The sequence below is a fragment of the Natator depressus genome, chromosome 16 (assembly GCF_965152275.1).
Source record: "Natator depressus isolate rNatDep1 chromosome 16, rNatDep2.hap1, whole genome shotgun sequence".
Classification (NCBI taxonomy): Eukaryota; Metazoa; Chordata; order Testudines; family Cheloniidae; genus Natator; species Natator depressus.
In genome coordinates, this window is record NC_134249.1 from 319,476 (window position 1) to 344,171 (window position 24,696).

Genomic DNA, 24,696 nt, shown 5'->3' on the forward strand with positions numbered 1-24,696 from the left:
CCCAGCTCCACCTGCTCTTCTCAACAAGGCACCTTCCCCCCTACTCCTGGCTGCGGTGTCAGTTCTTGGGCGGGGGGAGGACCCCCAGGCTGCTTGGCTGTTCGGGTAGGGGGCAGGCCAGGCTTCCTCCCTCTGGCACAGCCTCTAGGGCTGTTACCCTTTGTGCCCCGTGGCCACCCTGCCCCCGATGGGGTAGGGGGAGAGTCAGGCTCCATTATCTACCAGCTTCAGCCATTCCTACCTCCCCTGCCTGGGACCCAAAGCACAGCCCCTCTCCCTCCCCCCGTCCTGTCACCCTTCTGCCAGCGATGGGGGGCACACAGAGGCTGCTACCAGCATCTGGCTTTGTGGGGGGGATGTGACCCAGCCACTGACCCCCAGGCTGTGTCTGTCCAGTCTGCAAAGGGTTAAAGAGAACCCCCCCTTCTGCCCCCATATCATCCCCATTCCCTGCCTTGGGGTGCTGGCCCAGCCCTGGCTCCCTGCACCCCTCCCATCACAGCCTGGCACCCTGGCCTCTTGGCCCTGTCCCCCAGTGGGGACTCGGCTCCCGAAGGGGGGAGGGGTCCTAGCAGGAGTTGCAGTCAGAGGGCCCAAGTAAGTGGGGGGGGGCAGGACTGCGTAGGAGGCGCGTCCAGGGTTGGGCAGCAGCAGGTTGGGTGACCCGATGTCCCGATTTTATAGGGACAGTCCTGATATCTGGAGCTTTTTCTTATATAGGCCCTTATTACCCCCCACCCCTTGTCCCGATTTTTCACACTTGCTGTCTGGTCACCCTAGCAGCAGGGCAGAGCGGGCTCGCCACCCCGATGGGCCTGGATCAAATGCCCCTGCCCAGTGGCAGACACCTCCCCACTGCCTTTCCCTGGGTATCAGAGCCACGCCCTGGGCACCTGGAGCCCCAGCTCCATCTGAGGCAGCCAGCTCCAGCCCCCTTGGGTCTGATCAAGCCCTGAGCCAAGCCTCACCCCCTGAATCCCACGGGCCCTAGAGATCCTCTCCCTCTTGCCCGCCAGCAGGGCTGTGCTGGGGCAAGCGCTGGCAGGAGTGATCCCAGGTACAGGCAGTGACCTCCTTTACCGGGAGTGACCTCCGGGGGGTGGGGGGCGCAGGGGGAGAGTTTTTGTTTGTTCGCAGCTCTGAGGCGCCCCCCCCCATCCCGCCCATTATCACAAAGTCAGTGCTGGCCCTGCCCCCGGCTACTGCCCTGCTGGGCATGTGCCTGGCCAATGAAGTGCATTGCCAAAGGCTGGCCGAGGTCTCTGCTGCTGTTCACAGGCGGGGGAAGGGAGGGCACAGGGCGGGGCGGGTGGCTGAGGGCCCAGGGAGCGGGATCTCCCCAACTCCCCCTCCGGCCCTGCTGCAGGTCCCAGGTGTCCTGGCTCCGAGTCACCCGGCCAGCGCTGCCTCCCCCCCGCGGGAGCAGGGTGGGGCAGTGGCTGCTCCTTTCACTGTTGGACCAGGGCCTGGGGGCAGCTCTGCTCTGGCCTGTGGTCGCCCCCTGCCGGTGCAGTGCTGGCTCACCCAGCCGTGCCCCAGAACCTACACAGTTCCCCGTGGCCCCCTGCCCCTACTGCCTTGTTCTGCCTCTGGTCCGTGTGCCAGAGGGACCAGGAGGGAGCCTCAGGAGTCCCCGCAAGCCAGCTATGGGGTCCCCATCAAGTGTGGGGTTGGGGCAGGCACTGAGTGAGCACCAGGGCCCAGCCCCCAGGCTGGCCCCCACAGGGAACCATACCCACCCAGCCCCTGCCCCTCCCAGAATCAGCGCGGGAACCCAGCCCTCTGCATCCCAGCCCCTGCTCTAACCACTAGCCCCTGCTTCCTGCTCAGATGTGGGACAGAACACCTGCCCCCTTGGTCCCCCTCTAGGGCCTGGCCTTTGCCCCAACCCCCACCTCCTCCGTCCTCCTGTGCCTAGAGCTGCCCCAGGGTCCCGCCTGCCCTCTCCCAGCCCATCCCCTGCTCCCTTGGTACCCAGGGGGCGCTCAGCCAGCCCTCCCCCCCGACCTGCAGTGTCCCAGCCAGGCCAGTGGGGGGGGGGAGGGCGAGGGGCGGGGAGGAGAGCAGCACGGCTATTGCAGGCAGTTGGGGAAGGCGGGGGGCTGGAGGGCACTGACTTGGCCATGCAGCCAAGGGTTGGGGCCTGGGCTGAGCCAGGTTTGGCACAGGGATGGCCTGGCTGGGTGCGCCCTGTTTGTGATCATCTGGGCCTGGCCTAGGCCCCGTCAGGCTAGCCCCCCTTCAAGCCCAGTGCCCCTGGCTGGCTCACGGGAGGGCAGGCGGCTGCTTCCCAGCCCAGCTGGGGGCTGCCCTGGGCGGGAGACAGGCAGAGGGAGAAGATGCAGTTCCTCTCCGCAGCACCAGGGGACCAGCCAGGTCAGGCACTCTCAGCCCGTGCGCCCCCTGCAGCCCAGACTCTGCATTGCACCCCTCCTGCGCCCCTCCCCATCTCACCCTGCCATGGCTCCCCAGCACCTGCCAGCCTCAGAGTGCCCCAGGCTTGGCCAAAGATGATTTTTGAGGGGGCTTGGAAAATGCCCAGCAGCACCCGTGTGACACGAAACCGCAATAACAGACACCCAGAGCGGGAGTGACTCACATGGATTTGGGGGCAGAGCTGGGCATGGAACCCAGGAGTCCTGCCTCCCAGCCCCTGATCTAACCCCTAGACCCTACTCCCCTCCCAGAGCGCAGCACAGAACCCAGGAGTCCTGCCTCCCAGCCCCTGATCTGACCCCTAGACCCTACTCCCCTCCCAGAGCTCAGCACAGAACCCAGGAGTCCTGCCTCCCAGCCCCCTTGCTCTGCCCATCCTTCTCTCTCCTCATACTCCTGCTAATAATTGCACACGCAGCCTGCTGGGGAATGTGCCCCGGCACAGGTCAGCCCCTTAGAGCCCAGCAGGCCCTGTTTCCCCTGCCCCCTGGGCCAGCTCCTCTCTCCCTGCTGGGCAAACGAGCACGGCCAGCGCTGCGTGCCTGCTGTGGACGGGGTGAAAGACCCTGGCACCTCGGATCTGCTGCTCGGGCCCAGCCTCAATCTGCTCAGCTGCGGAGCTTTCCATCCCTGATCCCCGTGGGGAATTATCAGCCACAATTAACGGCCATTTGGATCATCGCTGTGCGGCTGCCAGGCAGGTGGGCGGCGAATTGGGGGCGCGGAATTAAAAAGCTCCGGCGGAGACACTTGCCCAACTGGGGGCTCGCCAGCTCCCACCATGGCTGCTCTTACAGCTGGGCTGCCACCGGGGCTCCGTGTGCACCCCGGGCCTGCACCTTGAGCAAGGGGGACCCCAGCCACACACGCTGTACCCCTCAGCCTGCCCCCAGAAGCATGAGGGGGGTGCAGGCCTGAGACAGCTGGCCATGGGCCTGGTCGGTGCCAGGAGGGAGGGTGGGTCCAGCAGACAGGCCTAGCCCCTCTGCCCTGGCTCTGCCATGCTCTGCCCCAGTCCCTGGTGAGGGCAGCTGGAGAGGGCTGCACGCATCAGCCCATGCAGTGAGCCTGGGGGAGCTGATCACTGTGCTGGTCCCAGCCCTGGGGGCTGGTGGGAATGGGGTGCCAAGATGCCCCTGTCTCCCAGTGCTAGCTGTGCCAGGGCCCCCAAGACCTTTGGGCCTGGATTGGGGGGATCGTGACTATGGCGGAGCTGGGACCCAGGGACAGGTGAGGCTGCACCAGGCTTGCAGAAGAGCTCATCCTGCAGAGACCTGCATGCAGACCCTGCTGGAGGGAGATTGTTTGGGGCAGAGCGGGGTGACTTGGGGGGCTTACAGCAGGGCTGGGGGGAGGCAGTGGGGGTAGCAGGGAGGGGGAGAGGTTTACAGTAACTGCAAGCTGTATACAGTGCATGGGTGGAGGGGCCGGGGGGTGATTTGGGGTGGGGCAGTGGGAGGCAGGAGGTGCGGGTGGGTGATACCCCCATGCAGTGGCAGTGCCCCCTGTAGGCAGCACAGGTGCATCCAATGGGCCCTAGAGGAAATATTTCTAAAGATCGGAGTTCACCAAACCCAGGCTGAGCTAGCCCTGTCCCCAACCTGCCCATCCCTTGTGGGTATGGACTGCAGCCCGGTGCCCCCTGCCCTGGGCCTGGCCATGCTGGGGGCTGAGCAATGCCAGAATGATGTCCAGCGCACACCCCTTCTCCCGGGCAGGGACCCAGCATCTCGTCCCCCAGCCCTCCCCAGAGTCGGCCCCCAACCTCCAGGGCTGGGCGGGGGGTGGGGAAGGCGACCGGCCTGAGCCAAGTTCACAATTATGCAACCAGCCCGTGTGATGCTGCTTATCATCTTACCGCGCAGCCCAAAGCCGGCTCACCCGCCACTTTCATGGCATTTCGTTGCCTGAAATTAAATCTCATTTCCTAATTACTGGGTGGGCTCCAGCTGCTGGGCTGGGCTGGGCTTTAAGAAGGGGGCAGCATAGTGTGATCAGCATCAGTCACAGAGACAGCCTGTTGGAGAGAACCCCCCCAAAGCCCGAGACCCCCCTCACCACAGCCAGCCCCCCAGGCTGCATCTAACGAGGCCCACTCACCTCCCTCTGCCCTGCAGGAAACTCAGCCTGGCCGGTTCCTACAGGGCCCATCCAGCCCAGTATCCCCTCTCCCTGCTGTGAGCAAACGTCAGGCCCTGCCCACTTGCACGTTCCCAGAATCTGGCGAGCCCAGCGCTGATCGTGCAGAAACGCGCAGTCCTGGACAGTGCTCGGCACAAAGGACTCACACAAACACATTCCAGAAGCGTGGTACAAAAACCACAATATCAAGAATGGCACAAAACCATTCCCCAAGGATAACAGGAACACACTGAGCCCTCCTAAAAGATAAGGTCAAATAGCAACATAATAAATACAAATGTTTCAATCAAACCAACATGTACAAAAAAGTGGACAATAACTAGCCAGGTCAGAGGGCAGTATCTAAGTCAGAGGGGCAGCTTGTTTGTATCAGGGTATCTCTGAGAGAATGTGTTGGTCCAGCCAAGGGGGAAATGGAAAGTCCTGCCATTCAATGAGCTGCGTCCATTGTCACAGGCATACATGTCTTAGTATCCTCGTAGAGTCTGCCGGGTGCTATTACCATGCCTTGTCAACAATAAACCTGGCCGGGTGCCTTCGTCCCTTAACGGATCTTGTGGTCGTTGGGCGGTTCACTCAAGGTCTGCTGTGCTGGCTGTCTGCACAGAGCTGGAGCAGCACACAGGGAGAACACACACACACGCAGTGAAATATCTAACAACAGAGGCAATCAGTAAGGATGTTTCGCAATGGCTCGTTTGGTTTCAATGGGCAGGCCCAGCACTTTACACTAATTCATGCTTCTCCCCTGTTGGGGGAGTTCCACAGGCCATGGCTACACTACAAAATCAAATCGCCCTGCGTCCAGCCGCCACAGTAGTTACAGCGCTTGTGCGTGTGTACACCTGGCTCCTTGTGTCTGTGGTGTGTGGTATCGATTGTACGGTCAGTGTGGGGCATTGCGGGACAGTCGATGTAAGCAAGGCAGTACGTACACTGACAGGTTTCAGAGTAACAGCCGTGTTAGTCTGTGCATCCGATGAAGTGAGCTGTAGCTCACGAAAGCTCATGCTCAAATAAACTGGTTAGTCTCTAAGGTGCCACAAGTACTCCTTTTCTTTTTTCTTTTTAGTACGTACACTGACACTGCATTGACCTAACTACGCTGACGGGGGGAAGTGGCGTGATTAAGTCGGCAAAGCAGGCGAGTTACATCAGCGGGAGCCAAATTTTAGTGTAGACGCAGTGTTAGGTGGACGTAAGCTGCCTTGCAAACTCAGTGGTGTAGAGCAGTTACAGAGGTTTACGATGCAAACCTTCATTCTAACTTTATACCACGGGCTACAGAGGTTATGGGAGAGATCAATCCTGCAAGCAATTCCACAAGTCGAAACACTCCACACACGCTGAGCAGCAGCTGTTGTCACACGGCTCACACACAGGCTGGGTCAAGCTCTGCATTTGTCAGTGTTCAGTGAGGCCTAAGGGCCTGGGCATGAGCTAGCACCTGGTCTGCTAGCGTCACAGGACCCATCTAGCCCAGTACCCCGCCCTCTCCCTGCTGCCTCCTTCCCCCAATCGGATCAATGGGGCCAGCCACCCCAGCACCAGCTACTTCAGAGGAAGGTGCAAGAACCTCCTCCTAGTGGCTAATGATGACATAACCAGTCGGGGGAGGGGGGGAAGGGGGGCATATCCCCCTCATCCTGACAGTCAGCAGTGGCCTTGTGCCCTGTTTTCTAAATTCTGTCCTGACACCCTTGTTCCCCGACCCCCCACCATCCTTGTCTGAATCCTGCCAGGCTCCCAGTGTCAGTGACATCTAGTGGCAGTGAGTTCCCCTGGCTAATTATGTAACTTCCCTTGACATTTGCTTTCACAGAGCGTCCCATTGCTCTTGCAACACTGGGGCAGATGAAGGGGGGGGCAAATAGGAGCACTCCCCTCCTTTCATTATATTCTGTACCTATTTCAGCCCTGCTTCTTTCGCTCCTCTTTTAACTAAAGCCTGAGCTTTTTTGTTGGTAAATTGGCCTTTTTCTTGACAGTGTTGTAGAAAAAATTTGCTTCTTTCTAAACATTTCAGGTTTTTGATGAGCAATTTAAAAAAAAGCCTTTGAAAAATTACCCCTCCCCGCCCCATTTCTCTGCCCTTTGTCCTTTTCTCATTTGCCACTGGAAAGTGGATGGGAGGGGATGAAAAAAACCATACACATACGTATACATTTTTGGCTTTTGAAAATTTTTTGCAAGGGGTGAAAACATAAGGGTTCCACACACACCCACAAATTTCCAAGGCAGCTCAGTTGTGGGGCTGCTGCTCTTCCTGCTGCCCTTCTAGTGCCAGAGTAGACCAACACCCTGGCACACTTTAAATGGCCAGTGTTGCCAACGCCCATCATTGCATGGTGAGCCCAGCAGTGGGTGGGTGGGTGAGTTGGAATGGGATCAGTAACGAAGAATCTTCGCTTTCGTTAGATAAAGTGCCCACCCTCGGCGTGGGGGAGAAGTCCCAGACGTCGCACCTCCCAAACACGGCCATGCCAGAATGCAAACAAATATTAAAATCTTGTGATTTTTAAGCAAATCTCATGATTTTGAGGCCTGACTAGTGACTTCTGAATGTTGGGGCGCAAGAGGGGCACCAAAGCTGATGGGCCCGCCCGGCCTTCGTGCCATCTGGACAGAAGCACCTGTGTGGGACCCGGGGTGGCTCGTGCCTCCCCACGCTTGGGACAGACAATACTAAACATCTCATGGCTCCCCCTGGCAGTGCGTGGAGGGAAAGCCGCTCCCGAGCTACGGCCACAGAGTCAAGGGAGGCAGTGTGGCCTAGTGGGTAAAGCACTGAACTGGGATGCAGCAGACTGGAGGTCTATGTCTGGCTTTGCCACTGGGTGACCTTGAGCAAATCCCTTCCCTGCCCCCTGCCTCAGTTTCCCCATGTGTACAGTGGGGATGATGACACTGACCTCCTTTTGGAAGTGTTTTGCTGGACAGTGCTATGGAAGATGAATAATAATATTCTGGGCTGGCGGGGGTAGGGGGCGTCTCTCCTCTCTGGGGCACGGGTTCGAATCTGTCCCGGGGAGCAGTGTCTGACAGTGGGGGGTGGCTGTGGAGAGGGGCTCAGTCCAGTTCCTGTTGGGACAGCACCCGCGTTGCCTGCCGGCTGTGGGACTGGCACGCTGGGGCTACAGAGCCTGAGCTCCGCTCTGCCCCGAGATGGGTCCCTTCAGGGCAGGGCCGTTGGCGTGGGGATGGGGGTGTGATGCAAGCCTTCGGCTCTGGGGCAGTCGAGCTGGCCCTTTCCCCAGTGCTGGAGTCCCCTCCACAAGGCCCAAAGCTCCCCAGGCCTGAATCCTGGCCCCACGGAGCCCGGCTAGAGGGGAGGGGGGTGTTTCCTGCAGCTGCACGGCCTCTCTGGTACAGCCAGTGGCCTTGGCACTCTGGGGCAAGGCAAGTCACTTTCCAGCCCCCACCCCTGGTGCCAGGGGGCACAGGCCAGCCCAGGGCTCTGAGGAAGATGGGGCGCACCCTCCGCCCCTCTGGTTTAAACGTCGCTCTGTCCCTTCCCCCCGCTCCATGGCCCCGTGCACAGCTCTCCTCTTTCTGCATCTTCCCCTCCTGCTCTTTAGGATCTGGCCCCCTGGGGTGCCCAGGTGTCAAGGAAACCCACTCCCGGCTGGGGAGCCATGGTTGGTTTTTGGGCCCCAGGCGTCTGCATGGCCCTGGCTCACGAGCCCCCTGGGAGGGCAGCGCTGCCCTGCATGGGCCCTCGGCAGGAGCTGCCACCGAGAGCCAGCGGCAAAGCGGCCAGTGGAGGCCTCTCCAGTGCCCTGCAGAGTGGGGGAACTGGGCTGAACTGGGGCAGCATCAAGGCCATGGGAGGGACCAGCCAGGTAAGGGGCTGGGTTCCCCACTGTTGGGCCCTATGGGGGTGCTGGCTGAGGGTCCCTGTGCCCATGGCGTTAGAGGGATCGCAGGGAAGAGGCCCAGGGGGCTGCTGGGAGTTTGGAGAGGGGTCCGTGTTCAGCTCCCATCTCCCCACACACGGTTCTGATCCGGAATGGCCTGGGTGCGAGACCTTCCCCTGGCTGGTGCCGAATGGCCAGTGTTTGCTGGGATGCTTTGGACCCGGCAGCTGCTCCCTGCCCCTGGGGGAGGTTCATCGCTGGGGCAGTGCTGGCAGCCCCAGAGACTGAGGGCCTGGGCCCCACAGCAGATCACTCTGTACTCCAGCCCTTGCCCTGCCCGAGAAGGCGGGGAGGGCACTCTTGGCCAGTCCTTGGCTTTCAGCTAATGCCCGTCAGAGCATGGACCCATCCCCCTAGGGACGGGGTTTAGACCCCCAAACTCATGTCACACATAGGCCTGCTGGGCGCTGGCAGTGAGGCAATCCCTTCCCTGACAGGGACTGCGGGGAGAGGCTCTTGGGGCAGAGATGGGACCAGCGGGGGATCCCTGGCACAGCGGGTGAGCAGGTCTGTAGTCCTGGCCTGGAGAATCTGTTATCCACCGCTCACTACCCGCTGCCCAGTCGAGGCACCGAAAAGAAACCGTGTGATTGTAGGTGACCTATCGAGTGGCACCTAGTGCGACTCAGAGCGAGATGAGTAGTATAAGGGCCCTACCATCAATCAAAACCTAACCCCGCCCCTTGACCCCTTAGCCCCGCCCCTTGGCCCCTTAGCCCCACCCACCGGAAGTCCCGCCCCCATGGGTTATTACTTCCGGGGTCAAGGCAGCCACATGACCGGAAGCAAGGTGTGTCATGTGACACCAACCCCACCCCTTGACCCCTTTACCCCACCCCTTGACCTCTGCCCCCCCCTTCACCAGAAGTCCCACCCCATGGGGTATTACTTCCAGGGTCAAGGCTGCCACGTCACCGGAAGCAAGGTATGTCATGTGACCCCTCTAACAGCTCCTCCCACCAACCTCTACCAATCAGGCCGCCCCGAGAGCAGATTTGACCAAAATAGGGCAGGTTCTGGGATGGGGTGAACCGCCCAGAAGAGGGGCGTATGAGCCCTCTGCCAATCAGAGTGCAGCACCATCACCCCATAAGGCCCAGCGTCGGGCAGAAGAGGCTGTCTTTTACCAAGAGCGTGTGTTTTAGAAATCGTGGAAACATGGACTCCTTCACCACCCCCGTGAGAACTTCGGACTTTGTTTTAGCCCCGAGGGCCTTCGACAAACCGCGGAGAAAGCGCTACGTCAGCGACAGTTCGAGGAGGAGGAGGGGGCGATTCAGGGGAGCCCTTTGGCCCAGCCGTTGATGGACACACCGGAAACCGACCCCGAAACCCAGCCGCTTGTGGGGCCCCGTGATGAGCGTGATGGCCTCTTGTTCTCCACCCCCCGAGAGGTGGAAGGTGATCACGGCTTGGGGGAGTTACGGGCGGACAAGGTGAATGAAAAAGATGTGGCTCAGGTAAATGCATGTTTAAGAAGTGACGGTCGGGGTGGGGGTGTGTAATGGGCGGGGGCGGGGGGGCGGCTAGGAACCAGGAATTGTGTAAATCAAAAACCAAGCAGTGGGGTGCTTACGCTGTTTCTTTTTTGAAAAAAATCTCTCAACAGCTCCATGATGCCTTTCTGGAGGCCTTTGAGAACTTACACATCGGTAGCCCTGTGGGAGTAAATGTATCATGCATCAGCTGTTTTTGCTCATGTCTGAGACACAGATCTCAAGAGGAAAAGGACAAAATGGAAGAATGAACCAGCACAGACACCCTCATGTTAGGAGTCATGGCGTCCATTTTTACAGGCGGTTGTAAAAGGTTGTGTTAAACCAGGCGATTAATAAAACTTATTTAAACATGTTAATATGAATGTTGTCCCCCACCCACACTTGTGTTAGTAAAAGATGGTACCAGTAACAGTCATGTCTCCACAGGCGGCTCTGTTAAAGAAAATATATTACACCCCCGGGGAAGTTGGGAGCTTTGGCAGGTTGAACCCTCTTTTTCAAGTGGCCAAAAAGCATAGTAAAACTGTAAACAGAAGACAGGTAACAGCTTGGCTTTCAGACCAGGATGCTTATACTTTACACAAACCGGCTCGAATACGTTTTAAAAGAAACAAGACCGTTGTTTCAGATGTGGATGCGCAATGGCAGGCAGATTTGGTGGATATGCACCAGTTCTCCAAACAGAACAGCAATTTTAAGTACATCTTAACAGTGGTAGACATTCTATCCAAATATGCCTGGGCCTTAGGCCTAAGGGACAAGACGAGTGGTGAGGTATGCAAGGCCTTTAAAGCTATTTTTAGCGAAGGGCGTGTGCCTCAAAAATTACAAACCGATCGGGGGAAAGAATTTTTAAACAAACCCTTAAGCAGATTGTTAAAACGGCATGGCATTCACCATTTTGTTACTAATAATGAAGTCAAAGCAGGGGTTGTGGAGCGGTTTAACAGAACTTTAAAAACTAGGATGTGGAGATATTTTACAGCCCATAACACCTTTCGCTACATCGATGTGTTACCTGACTTTATAAAGAGTTACAACCAGAGCTTTCACAGAACTATACATACCAGACCCGCTGATGTTAACCCTTCAAATTCTCTGAAGGTATGGAAAATAGTTTATGGAGATGGTTTTAAAATAAAACCGGTTGTTGCCCCTTTTCGAAAAGGCGACCACGACAGACTATCTAAAACCAAAGGAGCTTTTGAAAAAGGTTATGAACAGACATTTACCGATGAGATATTCATAGTGGATGAAGCCTTAACCAGGGGTCAGAGACCTGTATACCAATTAAAAGACTACAAGGGTGAGACAGTTACTGGATCTTTTTACCCTGAAGAATTACAAGAAGTAAACCCCAAACGAGACAGGATTTACAGGGTTGAAAAAGTTCTAGTGGAGAAAGGAAAAAAGGGAGAAAAAAGCAACTACTGGTAAAATGGTTGGGGTGGCCTGATAAGTTTAACAGCTGGGTGAAAGCTTCTCAACTCTGTGACATTTAGACTCAAACAACAAACAAACAAAAGTTATTCCTCCCCGCAAAGACAGAGAAGATGAGCGACGGCGGGTTTTACATTACTTTGCCCAGCAACGCCAGCTCTGCAGTTTTTCCCCAAAACACCAGCTCGAACTTTACAATACAGCTAATTAAGCCCTTGGATCTCCGGGGTGCCTGGGAAGTGGGGTTAGTGGAAATACAACACCCGCACAGCTGGAACTCTATCAACGAAGACACCCCTTTTGAAGTCACCTTTGGAGATATGGCATGGAGTTTCATCCTACGACGAGGTTATTACGCGTCCATACCCCAATTACTGGATCATATGAACAGTATCATAGCTCGCCACCCCGGACCGCCTGAGATGGTCATGAACTACGACCCTGTGGGTAGAAAAATTAGACTTAAATCCGCCGCTTTTACTTATATGTTTTCTACCAGCGGGGAGCTAGCTAACATTCTGGGCTTGGGCCCCAAACACAGCGTCCAAAAATTCCCTTTCTCAGCAGACATTACAGGGAGGTTTAATTCCTTGTATCTGTACACGGATATCGTAGAACATCAGTTTGTGGGGGACTTTTCTGTTCCCCTGTTACATTGTGTCCCCGTCCAAGGAAGGAACAACGAGTTTGTCACCATCACCTACGATAAACCTCATTACGTCCCTATCAGTAAACACCACATCGACACCATTACCATTGAAATAAAGACAGATCAGAACAAAAGCGTCTCATTTCGCTTTGGCAAGGTGATCATCAAGCTACACCTGCGCCCCCGGAGAGAGAGAGTTTTCTAAAAAAGCAAAACAGTATTATGGCCATCCTAAAAAATTACGGCGACCCCAACGTCTACAGAAACTATTTCAAAGCCCAGGTGGGATACGCCCTTCCCGGATATCATGGGGCCCCCATGATGTATGGGGCAGGCGTGGGTGGAATATTCCGTAGCCTCTTTCGAAAAGCCGTACTGCTTTTGAGGAGGGGGCTAGAGATTATTAAACCCCACGTAAAAACTGCCGCTCAAAACATAGCTAAAGACGTGGTAGGTCACGTCTCCCGCGCTGTTCTGGAGAAGGTGGGGAACACAGCTTCACAGGAAGGATCGGGGCTGATGTACATTAAAAGGAGGAAGAAGAGAAAGAGAAATGCATCATACCCGCGACACGCAGGTCCCCCGAAACCCTTTAAAAGAAGGGCTTTGACCTGCAGGATTGGCCATAAGCGAAAGTCCAAGAGGAAGCCTGGGCAAAAGAGGAAACACTCGCAGGCTGATACGATAGATATATTTTAATCAACATGGCTTTCGTTCACTGCGGGTCTGAAGAATGCACCAAATCCGAACTAGACTTGTTCCAAATAGCCCCTACACAGACCAGCATTGAGAAAAGCATCTACATCGAGGTGCCACCTCTGTTGGCCATTACGGAGTCTGCCCCCATTGACATTTTTCTAGCAGGGAGTGGCGTAGATTATATGGATTCTTTTTGTGAAGAAAGTACGGGTGGCCCCAAGTGTTCGTCTGGGGCACGCAGAGGCCCTGCTTACCGCTAATGCCAAATACCCAGTGGACCGTGTGGGAATGAAAGTGTTTAGCATCCCTGCGGGCAGCAGGGTCAGTAACCAGGAGAACCTGTTCTTGGGACAGTTACCCAAAATGCTTGTCCTGGGGTTCGTGGATAACGATGCCTTTAGCGGAAGTTACGCTAAAAATCCCTTTCATTTTAAGCATTACGATATTAATTTTGTGGCCTTGTACGTGGACGGTGAGCAGATACTGACCAAGCCTCTGCAACCAGACTTCGAGGCAGGACGCTGCATGAGAGAATACATGAATCTGGTACAGACGGCTGGTAAACACATGAAAGATCGTTCTCTGTTAATCGACTGTGAGGAGTTTGCACAGGGTTACACCATGTTTGCCTTTGACCTGTCCGCTGACCAGGAATGCGCCGATCACTATTCCCTGATTAAAACCGGGAACCTGAGAGCAGAAATTCGTTTTGGGAAGGCTTTAACCATTACTGTCAATATGATCGTGTATGGGGTTTTTGACAACGTCATAGAGATAAATCAGAGGAGAAATGTTCTGTTTGACTACATGTGAACATGGACACCGTGCAGCTCTCACGTGTCTTATCAACGGACCCTTAGACGAAAAAGAATTTCTTAGACGTGTTTCCCTGCGATTGGCTCCCTGGCGGCAAGCTGTCTCAGAGACCCCTAGGTTTGGTGGTCAACACGCATCCACACAACCAATCGGGTGAACACTGGCTTGCCGTATATCTGGTGGAGCGTAACCTTGGAGAGTTTTTTGACTCATACGGACATCCCCCAAACAGTGTGTTCTTTCCTAAAAGCATTATGAAATTTTTAAACAAAAATGCCACAGACATTGTGTTTCACAACAGACAATTACAAGACCCCAGCTCCGTCGCCTGCAGCTATCACTGCGTGTTTTTCTTACACCATTGTAGCAAGGGTTTATCTTTTGACCGGATTTTAAAATTGTATTCTAACGACTTAGTGCAAAACGACCGGCTGGTGATGAATTTTGTAAAAAATAAATTTAAATACTTGGCCATGCCTAGCCTTGCTCAAAGCATGTTTCAACAAGCCCAGACATGCGTATCTTGCAATGCTTTTCATAGTCATGTTACCCAATAAAGCACCCCAGGTGAGGGGTTTAAAGACAATCAATGTTTGACGTGGTTTTTTAAAAAAACAAAACAAAACACAATGACCCAATTCAGAAATGTTTTATTTAAAGCAAAACATTACCAGTTTAAAAAAAAAAATAGAACGTGAAAAAGATCACAAACTGAGCCATTCGGCTCTTTTAGCCAATTTTCGTTTTTTAGATAGCAAAAAAGGGGTCACTGTTTCTTGGTCCACACCGGTGTCGGCGATCGAGGCCTTGAGGCATTCCAAAAGATCTCTGTTGGTCGCGTTGCCCATGACGGAAGATGGTATGTTCAGTTCCGCCATGGCATTCATAAACACACCCCATCCTTTAGGTACATGTCTGCTAGGAACAGAGCGCGTCTGGGTGACGGCCCTGACTAAGTCGAGCATGTTAGAACCATTAACCACAGAGCCTTTGTACACAAAAGACCCTTTATCGGTCCATGAAGAAATGTTTTTATCTTGGCCCAGCTTATTTAGCAATACTGATGCATTTTTCTTATAATGCTTATTCACGTTATCCAACACCTCCTGAGCAGCAGAGTCTGAGGTCTTTGGTGTTTCGGAGGGTTTGGCAGTCACACTCTGTTCCTGTGCTGGTAGAAACAGACTGATTTTTCCTTTGTCCACATCGCTCTGCTTCACGTCCGTTAGGTCCCTCTGAAGCACGGTGCTGTAAAGTTTAGCCTTTTCATATTCACCTAAGTCAGTTCTTTGAAGAACAGACTTCATTTCAGTATCCAGTAAGCGTGTTGCGGTCGTTCTGATATTTTCCTCTGCTGGAGGGGGAGCGCTTAATTGCTCCAACTGCCGGCTGGGCACCAGGTACATTTTTTCTGCATACTCTATTATCGATTAGTTAAAAGCCCTGTTATCAGAGGGATAGCAAAACTTAACAGGGTTCCGATAAACCCCCCAGACTGCTTCACCAGACGCTTCTTTCTTTTAAGTGAAACCCTTTTATTACACAAAGTTTTTATAAGCGTGTGTTTCTTTTTCAGCACACGCACTTGCTTCTGTGTTAAAGGTACGTTTCCTTTTAAGGTGTTGAGCGCTATTTCTGAGATGGCTGCTACTAGATCGTCAGAGGCCAAGCACAGGATAGCCCTCCTTTGCTGTGGGGACGATTTGCTAAGTAATTTTAAAAGGCCCAGGTTTCTTTTCACACAGCTAGACATGTTTTCAGTCAGCAACCCCGGCTGCTAAAAAGGGGCCTGCCAATAATTCATCTCTTTTTATACTGGGCTGTTGTTCTTTTTAAAGTATAAACTGCCAGCCAGTCTGGAGGGAATAGACCAGTTCTTAGCCTATAAGCTTCTGGTGTGGAAGCATTTAAATCCACCACCAGGTAGCCATAAGGCCTTTTGGTAGCATCCTCAAAAGCTTCTAGAAAGAACTGAGCTTTGCCGGGGTACATTTGCCGAGCGAGTGTAGCAATTTGTAATCTGTCCCTGGGGTTTTTGAACAGAACCATGTATTTTGTGTTTAGGTTAATAGTGCGACACTTTTTTCCCTGGCAAAATACGTTCTGAACTATATACATAATGCTCAGGTTCCTGTGATGCACGTACTTGGTAAAGGCTTTCTCGATTTCATCGCTTTCACAAGCGGAGTTCATCAGATCGTCTATGATAATCATGTTCACTTTATTGGTAGGAAACAAACGGTCATCGTCAAAAGCATCAGGCAGACCCTCCACAAAATTGATAAAGGGGTATTTACAGAGCAGTTCTTTATACAGAGGTTGCCAACAACTGTAACACCACACAATATTCTCAGGCGTAACAGACAACGTTTGTTTGGCATTATCCAACATATTTTTTATAAAGTAACTTTTCCCGCAGTTGCTAGGCCCTGCGAGAATTGCAGAAAAGGGGTGTTTCCATCTCGTATCCATTTTTCAAAAGCCGTAGGGCAGGATTTTAAACCCTTCTCCTAGGACCCTCTTGTTGTAAATGACTTTCTGTGTTTTTTTAAGGGTTTTTGTCTCTATTTGCCACTGATTTTTGTTTCTTACAATAGAGGGTTGCTGCACCTCTATCTTTTTTGAGGGGTTCTCTCGCAGGCCCGTGCAATAGTCCAGGACTAGATCTTTCAAACTGTCAACGTTGATCTTTTCACAGTTTGCTACGTTCAGGGTAATACCTTTGACCTTCATACAAGCCTTTCCTCCCGACAGCTTATAACCGTATGTTTTGGGCCTGCCGACACAAACTCGGTGATGTGTTGATCTGGTGGGATCTCGCTCGTGAGGTCCCCTAAATAATCCCCCAGAGGGGGATTCCAGGCCCCCTCCCTTTTCACAAATATCACCGAGTCAGGGTCGTGGGACAGGCACCGCTCTTGCAACCCGTCTAGGAGGCTGTATAGTTCTAAGCGGGCATAAGCGGTGGGGAAACAGGCTATGAAAACATTGGTATTGCCAGAGACAGAATAACGGTCTTTTGCGTGCTTCCAAGATATGCACGCTGCTTCATCGTCAATAAACTCACAGGATGAAAGCTCGTAGTTGGGGGAAAATAGGTACTGAAAGAGTTCGTCGGGGTCTCTCACGATGCTGGTATTGGGTAGGTTGGTTCTTTGGCCGAATTTACCCCACAGAGAATTTAGAAACAGTTTAGCAATTTGGCGTTTAGTGGGGTTTAGCCTGATCTCGTGTCGGCGTAAAAGCACGCCTTCTTTCTGGTAGAAATCATTAACATACTTATTTTGTTTGTCTTCGTCTGTGCACCAGCTGGGATACCCTGAAGCCTCTTGTTTCTGGCGGAGGTGTAATTTTATGCACTCCAAAAAGAGTTCATCAGATTTTTCATTAAAATGCCAGATTTCATAGATTTTAGCCACCACGTACCCCTTCGCTATGGCTGCGTTCAATTCCACAGTGCACCAAGTCCCCAGGATGGCCCTCTCCTCGTCAGTGTGGGTGCACGTCTCCCGCTGCTCGGTTTCCGTGCAGGTTCGGCATAGCGGGAACATAAGCTTGCCGCCCACTCTGACAGGTAACAATGGGAAAAAGAGGCCTCGTGGGGGGTACACTTTAACTTTTGCAATTCCAAAATAATTTGCAAGGGGTCCAAATTTGTCATAAACTATATCGGGGTGCCCGATAGGGTAGTCTTTGGTTTTGTTTACAAAAGGGTACAAGCTGGTAAAATCATAATAGTGGATTTCTTCGCCGGGCTTAGGTTTATAATATAGACTGATGGCGTTCGTCCTCCCCCCAAAAAGAGCATCCCTAGACATGAGAGGCTGGGGTAACTGGGCTCGGTTTAAAAAGCTCGCAAGCTCCCTGTCTGTTTCTTTCATCACCACCTACTCGTGCTCCCAAAGAGTCCTCACTACAAAACCAAGCCATTTTAGATAGTCGGTCTTGAGCTGCGTCTTGTAATAAAGAAACCCAAAAGTTGTACCCATCATAGGGTTTTGTGCTTTTTCACAATGACAGGCGACACAGTCGTGAAAAAAACACCCATTAAACTCAAAGGCTGTGTGTACCCCGTCAATATTGGCACAACCGTCTAAAAAGTAGGGGCCTACCTGTAGTTCCCCACCCTGTAAAGCGTGCCGTATTTGTATATTTTCTTTTTGAGAGATATACAACAGCCACTGGATAGCTGGGGTCGAATATATCTTTTTCTGTCTGTGATAGTTGTCTGGAGGGAGAAGAGCTACCGTGTTAGGCTCCAAAAACATAAACCTGTACATAGCCATGCAGACGGATGCCACCGTTATGTACCGGAACGGATCTATACACAGTTTTATCTCGGTGAATTTACCGGGTTCTCTTTCTACTAGATCGACCTTCTCCGTCATATTCATAATTTCTTTTCTGTATAGGATATGAGCCTGTCTCAAAATTTTTACATCCTGCTGGCAGTAATACGCAAGCTCTTTCTGCAGGTCAAAAGTCTCAGAGCTGTGGTCTTGATACCAGTCGAGAAACTCTGCTTTTTCCCTGGGCATCATGCTTTCTACACTGTAGTGCTCCACACCGGGCATAGGCCCCACATAATTTTGATTTTCTAAAGTGTTAAAAAAATGTGGAAAATACCCTTTGCAACCTTCAAACCCCATCGCCTGTGGGAGCTTGCTAAGCTTCATGGGCAAGAAGTTTAAAGAGTCTATAAAACGAATGCCCAGGGCCTTAACTTCCACACACATTAGTTTACTGCCCTGAGTGATCAGTTCTATGCACATCTTTTCCTTCAGTAACTGTCTAACGCAGAAATACGCATCATAACCTTTGGAATTGTGTGCTAGGAACATGCAGTCCCGGAACTCTTTGCCAATAAAAGTCTTAATAAACATAGAAAGACATTCATCACCCTTAAATTCCCAGGATTTTTCCGGCTTTAGGGACATCGCAAAAATATAATTGGGAGTGTGCAACCCAGTCTCCTGCATGCATTCAAAATCATAAAAAATATACTTTTCTGATGATTCGGGCTTTCTAAGGCTGTCCATAAAACAGAGGTGAACATCTACATCTCCAACGATCAAACCCTGACACTGCTTACAGCGCCTCCCTTTACACCTGTGCCGCTTGTCCACGTACGCCTGACACTTATTGCACAAAGTTTTAGACAGGCATTCAACTTGGTTTTTTGACGCACAGTTGACATGTCTGTCTAAACACTCTTTGGACTGACAATACAGTTTACAGCTAGGACACCTCAGCTGCACACCCATGTTGTCAGAGCATGTTGCGCTCAAGAAGAGACGGCAACAATACCTGCAAGAATGGTCGTGACTGTACACCGTGTGGCAAAACTCACAGCAATTTTTTGCTCCGAACAACTTTTTCACATCCAGAACCCCATAGTAATGTTCATTGTGCAACAGGATGAAATAAGTCTTAGGGTACACGGGGCCCCCCGTTTTAAAAAAAACCCAGCCACCTTTCACTGCATACAGCACCACCTGTATGTTAACTCCTAAATGCTGTTCAAACTTTGCTACGTCACTGAGCAGAACCTTTTTTTGATCTGACCACCCCAGTTTCTCGTGCAACTTTCTCGCCTCTGCTAACAATTCTGCATCCGTAGGTTTATGACCTGCCATGACGGCCAAGAGCCCTCCCGCAAAACATAGATTGGTACCGGTGTAAGTCAGGTCTACTAAACATTGTCTCTTTTTATGAATAATCTGACTACTAAGGATAGAATTTAAAACTCTTCGAGCGCCCCCACCCCTATTTTTTACAACTGTCACAACGAGGCGCAACGTCCCATCGAGATGCAATTCTCTATTGCTCTGAAGCAGCTTTGAGGTCTGGTTTAAGAAATCCTCAGCGGACAGCTCATCCCTAGTTCTTCTGACTGAAAACAAAGGGTTAGTTAAACGACAGCTCTCTAAACGTAACTGTACGTAATCATCAGGGCCTACCCTACCATTAACGTCATCAAGAACTAGCTGTATCCCTCTGTGTATGGCTTCAACATTCTTATTTGCTCAAGATGGACAAAACGAAACTCCTCACAATACACCGACCCCCCAAATCTAGGTAATTCACGTTGCCAACTTCTCACTCTCTCCATATACACCTCTGCATTTTCAGGGTTACTTGGGGGTTCCTCTACGGAACCATCAGTGGCATCTTCTCCATCCGATACTAATTGAGAGTCAGACTCTGAGACGTCTCCGTGAGGGTCATTGGGAGTCGATGGGACTCCGTCTAGAGAGCACTCTGGGGAATTTTCTAAACCAGAGTCTGATTTCGCCTCCCCATTTTCAGACATGCCAGTTTGAGAGCCTCTGGTAGGGGGCATGTCTTTTTGTTTTTTTTCCCTCATTACCTCTTTAGCCCTTTTTAAAATTTTTACAGCGACCCTGGCCTGGAATTTTTTGGCAGCCATCTGTTTATCCCCCAAGCGCCGTCCGCCCTTTTGTTTACACACGAGCTGATGTGCACCCTTGAGGGTACCCCTTTCCACACCTAGTCATGCCTGATCAGAGCCACCCTTTCCAGCCCCCCTTTCTTTGAGGCCCCCTGAGGATTCAGCGTCCATCAGTTTTCTGAACAAAGCGTCATATTTTTTCCAAATCTTTTTAGAATACCATAGTTTTAGACCCCCCGAGGATACAGCGTCCACCAGTTTTCTGAATGAAGCATCAAACTCTTCCCAAATACTAGAATATGGGGGATCTTTGTCAGTCCTTAGTTTTTTATTCACAACCCCTAGAGCGCCTGCTCTGGGTTTGTGAATGTGTGTGTTTCTGCACACATTCAGAGCCCCTAGAGTGCCTACTCCGGGTTTGTGAATGTGGACGTTTTAGCTCACAGTTTTCTCAGGGCTTGGTGCGGCGGTGGCCACTGAGAAACTGGAGTTGTGTTTGCATGGTTGCAATACCTTGGCATCGCAGGTGTTTTCAATCCTTGGTTTTTTATTCACAACCCCTAGAGCGCCTGTTCTGGGTTTGTGAATGTGGGCGTTTTCGCTCACAGTTTTCACAGGGCTTGGCGTGGCGGTGGCTGCTGAGGAACTGGAGTTGTGTTTGCATGGATGTTTTTTACCAGAGTGTTTTGTTTTGTCCTTGGGTTTGACGTAAATGAGGTTTGGACTGGGCTGATGCTTCAGCTGCACTCTTGTGCTGTTTTGCGTTGTTAAAGGTCTCAAAGTAGATTCCTGGTTCTTTGGTGGTTCTCGGGGAGGGGTCCTTGTAGCTCCCACTACAGCCTTGTCAGAATGGCTGCATATGCCTGCTTGGGGCAGGGGGGGGAAAAAAAAGCATTTTACAAAAACGTAACTTTGCCAGCTTTCTCACCCACACCTATGTATGTACTTAAAATACAAAACCTCACAAATTAACCAGACTAATAAGCAAAATATATTTACCCGGCTTCATCCATCCATCTGTCACTGATACTTGTGAATTTTTCTTTTCAATTGTCTCTTTCCTTTTTCTTTTGAGCATTTTTACCCGCTCATGTTTTGACCGTGCTGTAAAGCAAACAACATTCTAATAAAACACATGAAACTGTCTAGTAAACTTTAAAATAAAATAAAAAAATATCCATTAGGGTGTTTTTTCTATTTAAAAAAGTCATAGCTTTAAAACAAAATAATCCATTTCAGGCTGTACAACAAACACAGGTTTTGAGTTTATTTCTACCACTTTGAAAACAACCCCCACAAATATTTTTTTTTAAAAAAATACATCTCATTTTGCAAAGTAAAAACCCTGTTAATTGGAAACACACCATCACCATCAGTTTGTAGACATATACTTTTTAAAAACCACCTATGTTTTACACACACACACACACACACACACACACAGAGTTTAAAACACTGTTTGCAGCAAAATACTTTTCAATAAACCCACATGCTTTTAAAAAGACCCCTGGTTGTTCTGGCCCCCGCCCCGCCCCAGCCATGTGTGCTTGGGGTCTTTGGGGTAAGAAAAACAAGCCAAAATGTTAGTTAGTATTAGCTCCCAAATCCCTATTCAACCTCTGTAATACCTGAAGTTATTAAGCACAACTACAGTTAAAAATGGTTTTTACCTTGGCCTGGTGATGAACTGCAACTTAAAGTTACTGGCTCCATGCTAAACAGATCACACTGCAATAAAGATATGCACCATTATTTACTAAGATAGCATGGCCAAAAAATGGCATTATATAATATATATATATTTTCAGAGTTAAAAAAAAAAACCAGGGAACATACCTCCACTTGCAGTCCAGCAGTAATTCAAGAGAGTTTCTGTTGAAAGAGACAGTCTCCAAGCTACCTGAGGTTTTGGGTTTTTTTACACCATCCTAACTCTTTTGTTTCAAAATAGTTAGCAGGTTGATTGGATCACCCCTCCCTAGCATTCCCTTTTGTGATCGGGGGTGGGGAATAAGTTTTTCTGCACAATTGGGCTGCTTTTCTTTTTTTTCTTTTTTAAGTTCAAATACTTTTTGTCGTCCCCCCCCGTAGGGCCTTCTTACAGTAACCATTTCAAGTGAGGGGCCCTTTGCAGATATCAATGAATGTCTTGGGGCTTGTTTTTGTTTTTAAAAACATGTTCTTTCATGCTTAAAGTTTGGTGGGGCGGGGGGGGTGATTTCTAGAAAAAGTGCCCCGTGGCCTTCAACCAACTCCTGGGCCATATTTAAACTGGCCTATAGCGTTCCACCAACTCCAGGGGGTATATTTAAACTGCCCAATAGCATCTGCAAACTCCTGAGGTTTTATTTCATTTCATATTAATCAGAACTCACCATCCTCACCCACCCACCTCCCTTACTATGGGTGCACCCCCATCAAAATTAACCCTATGGCAACAAGGGTGAGTAATCACAGTCACCCTGGCTATTCAGTGAGGGGGGTGGTTAAACCCGTTCAGTTCAACAGAATAAGTCAACTCTATTGTACTCAACGACATGTCTGAACCATCCCTGTTTGTTTTATTGTAAACACATTTTTAGGGTATTTTTCCCCCTCCCACAACATACATTTCAGCTTTTTTTTTTTTTTGCTGTAAATGGGTCTCTCTTACACAAAAGACACAAGAGCTAGGTTCTCACAAACAATTTTTTTTTATTTAAAAGACATACAGCTCCTTGAAAACAAACCAAGATGCTCCATTAAAAAAAGAAAGAAAGAAAAAAGACTTTAAGCTCCCTTAAGGGCCAGAGACCTTTTAACAGAAATACAAATAGTCACAAAGCCCTTTTCAATAGATTTTTTTTTAAATTTACAGCTACCAAGTTTTATATCGCATGTTTGGCACCTCACCATTTTCTAACTTAATCCTTTTAGATTTCTTACAAATAGCCTTTTTCTTAAGCAGGGTTCTGTAACTTTTTGTGCGGACCAGACGGTCAATATAACGCTCTAAGCAGGCATCTTCCGGTTTGGTCATTTTCTTTAAAACATGGTCAGGGTCTCCACTGAATTGCACAGCATTTATCAAGGTCGCCCCTTGTGCTAAATGTTCTTGGGTTAGGCACAGACATTGCATAGCATAGCCTATGGCAATCACAGTGTTTAATAAGCTTTCCAAACACAGCTCAGCACACAGGCCCCGGAGCTTGCAGTTTATATCCACTGAAGTCCAAGTCACACAGTCATGGTGCCGCTGGCCTGGTGCATCTATGACACAGCCCTCACAATCTTCAAAAAGCTTTTCCCTAAGACAGTGATTAAGAACAGAATAAACAGCAACGCGTACAATAGTCCGCAGGACTTTGTTACGCTCACGACGTGGCACTGGCTCAGTCAGTTCCATGCCAAGCCGCCTCCTAAACTCCTCATAGCCGTCATCCTCGGAGTCCTCTTCAACATTTTGTATCGGCGTTGAGCAAAAACAAGGTGGGCCCGGTTCATCTTCGCTGCTTGGTGCAACGCTGTCCAGAGTCTCCGGGTCCTCTAGAAAGGCATCATCGAGCTGTTGAGAGATTTTTTTCAAAAAAGAAACAGCATAAGCACCCCACTGCTTGGTTTTTGATTTACACAATCCCTGGTTCCTAGCCCTCCCACCCCCCACCCCCCCATTACACACCCCCACCCCGACCGTCACTTCTTAAACATGCATTTACCTGAGCCACGTCTTTTTCATTCACCTTGTCCGCCCGTAACTCCCCCAAGCCGTGATCACCTTCCACCTCTCGGGGGGTGGACAACAAGAGGCCATCACGCTCATCACGGGGCCCCACAAGCGGCTGGGTTTCGGGGTCGGTTTCCGGTGTGTCCATCAATGGCTGGGCCAAAGGGCTCCCCTGAATCGCCCCCTCCTCCTCCTCGAACTGTCGCTGATGTAGCGCTTTCTCCGCGGTTTGTCGAAGGCCCTTGGGGCTAAAACAAAGTCCGAAGTTCTCACGGGGGTGGTGAAGGAGTCCATGTTTCCACGATTTCTAAAACACGCGCTCTTGGTAAAAGACAGCCTCTTCTGCCCGACGCTGGGCCTTATGGGGTGATGGTGCTGCACTCTGATTGGCAGAGGGCTCATACGCCCCTCTTCTGGGCGGTTCACCCCATCCCAGAACCTGCCCTATTTTGGTCAAATCTGCTCTCGGGGCGGCCTGATTGGTAGAGGTTGGTGGGAGGAGCTGTTAGAGTGGTCACACGAATCATTTCCGGACGGGTCACCCCACCCCCCGGAACTCATCCTAATTGGTCAAATCTCCTCTTGGTCCTATCGGAACAAAACCCCTCCTGATTGGTAGCGGGGTGGGGGGAGGAGTTGTTAGAGGGGTCACAAGACCCACTTCCAGAGAGGACACCCCCACCCCGAAACTCGCCCTGATTGGTCAAAGCTCCTCTTGGGGGGAAGTCCTACAGGGGCGAAACCCATCCTGATTGGTAGAGGGCAGTGGGAGGAGATGTTAGAGGGGTCACATGACATACCTTGCTTCCGGTCACGTGGCAGCCTTGACCCTGGAAGTAATACCCCATGGGGCAGGACTTCCGGTGGGGGGCAGAGGTCAAGGGGTGGGGTAAAGGGGTCAAGGGGTGGGGTGGGTGTCACATGACATGCCTTGCTTCCGGTCATGTGGCAGCCTTGACCCCGGAAGTAATAACCCATGGGGG

The 24,696-nt window shown here is 51.2% G+C and overlaps 2 long non-coding RNA genes across 2 annotated transcripts in view; one reads left to right on the forward strand and one right to left on the reverse strand.

Annotated features, from left to right (window-relative positions):
• Positions 1-24,696, reverse strand: part of LOC141999978 (uncharacterized) — a 695,529-nt gene that overhangs the window by 256,356 nt on the left and 414,477 nt on the right. The window lies entirely within an intron of this gene.
• Positions 1-24,696, forward strand: part of LOC141999981 (uncharacterized) — a 343,849-nt gene that overhangs the window by 169,552 nt on the left and 149,601 nt on the right. The gene's annotated exons all lie outside the window — the stretch shown is intronic.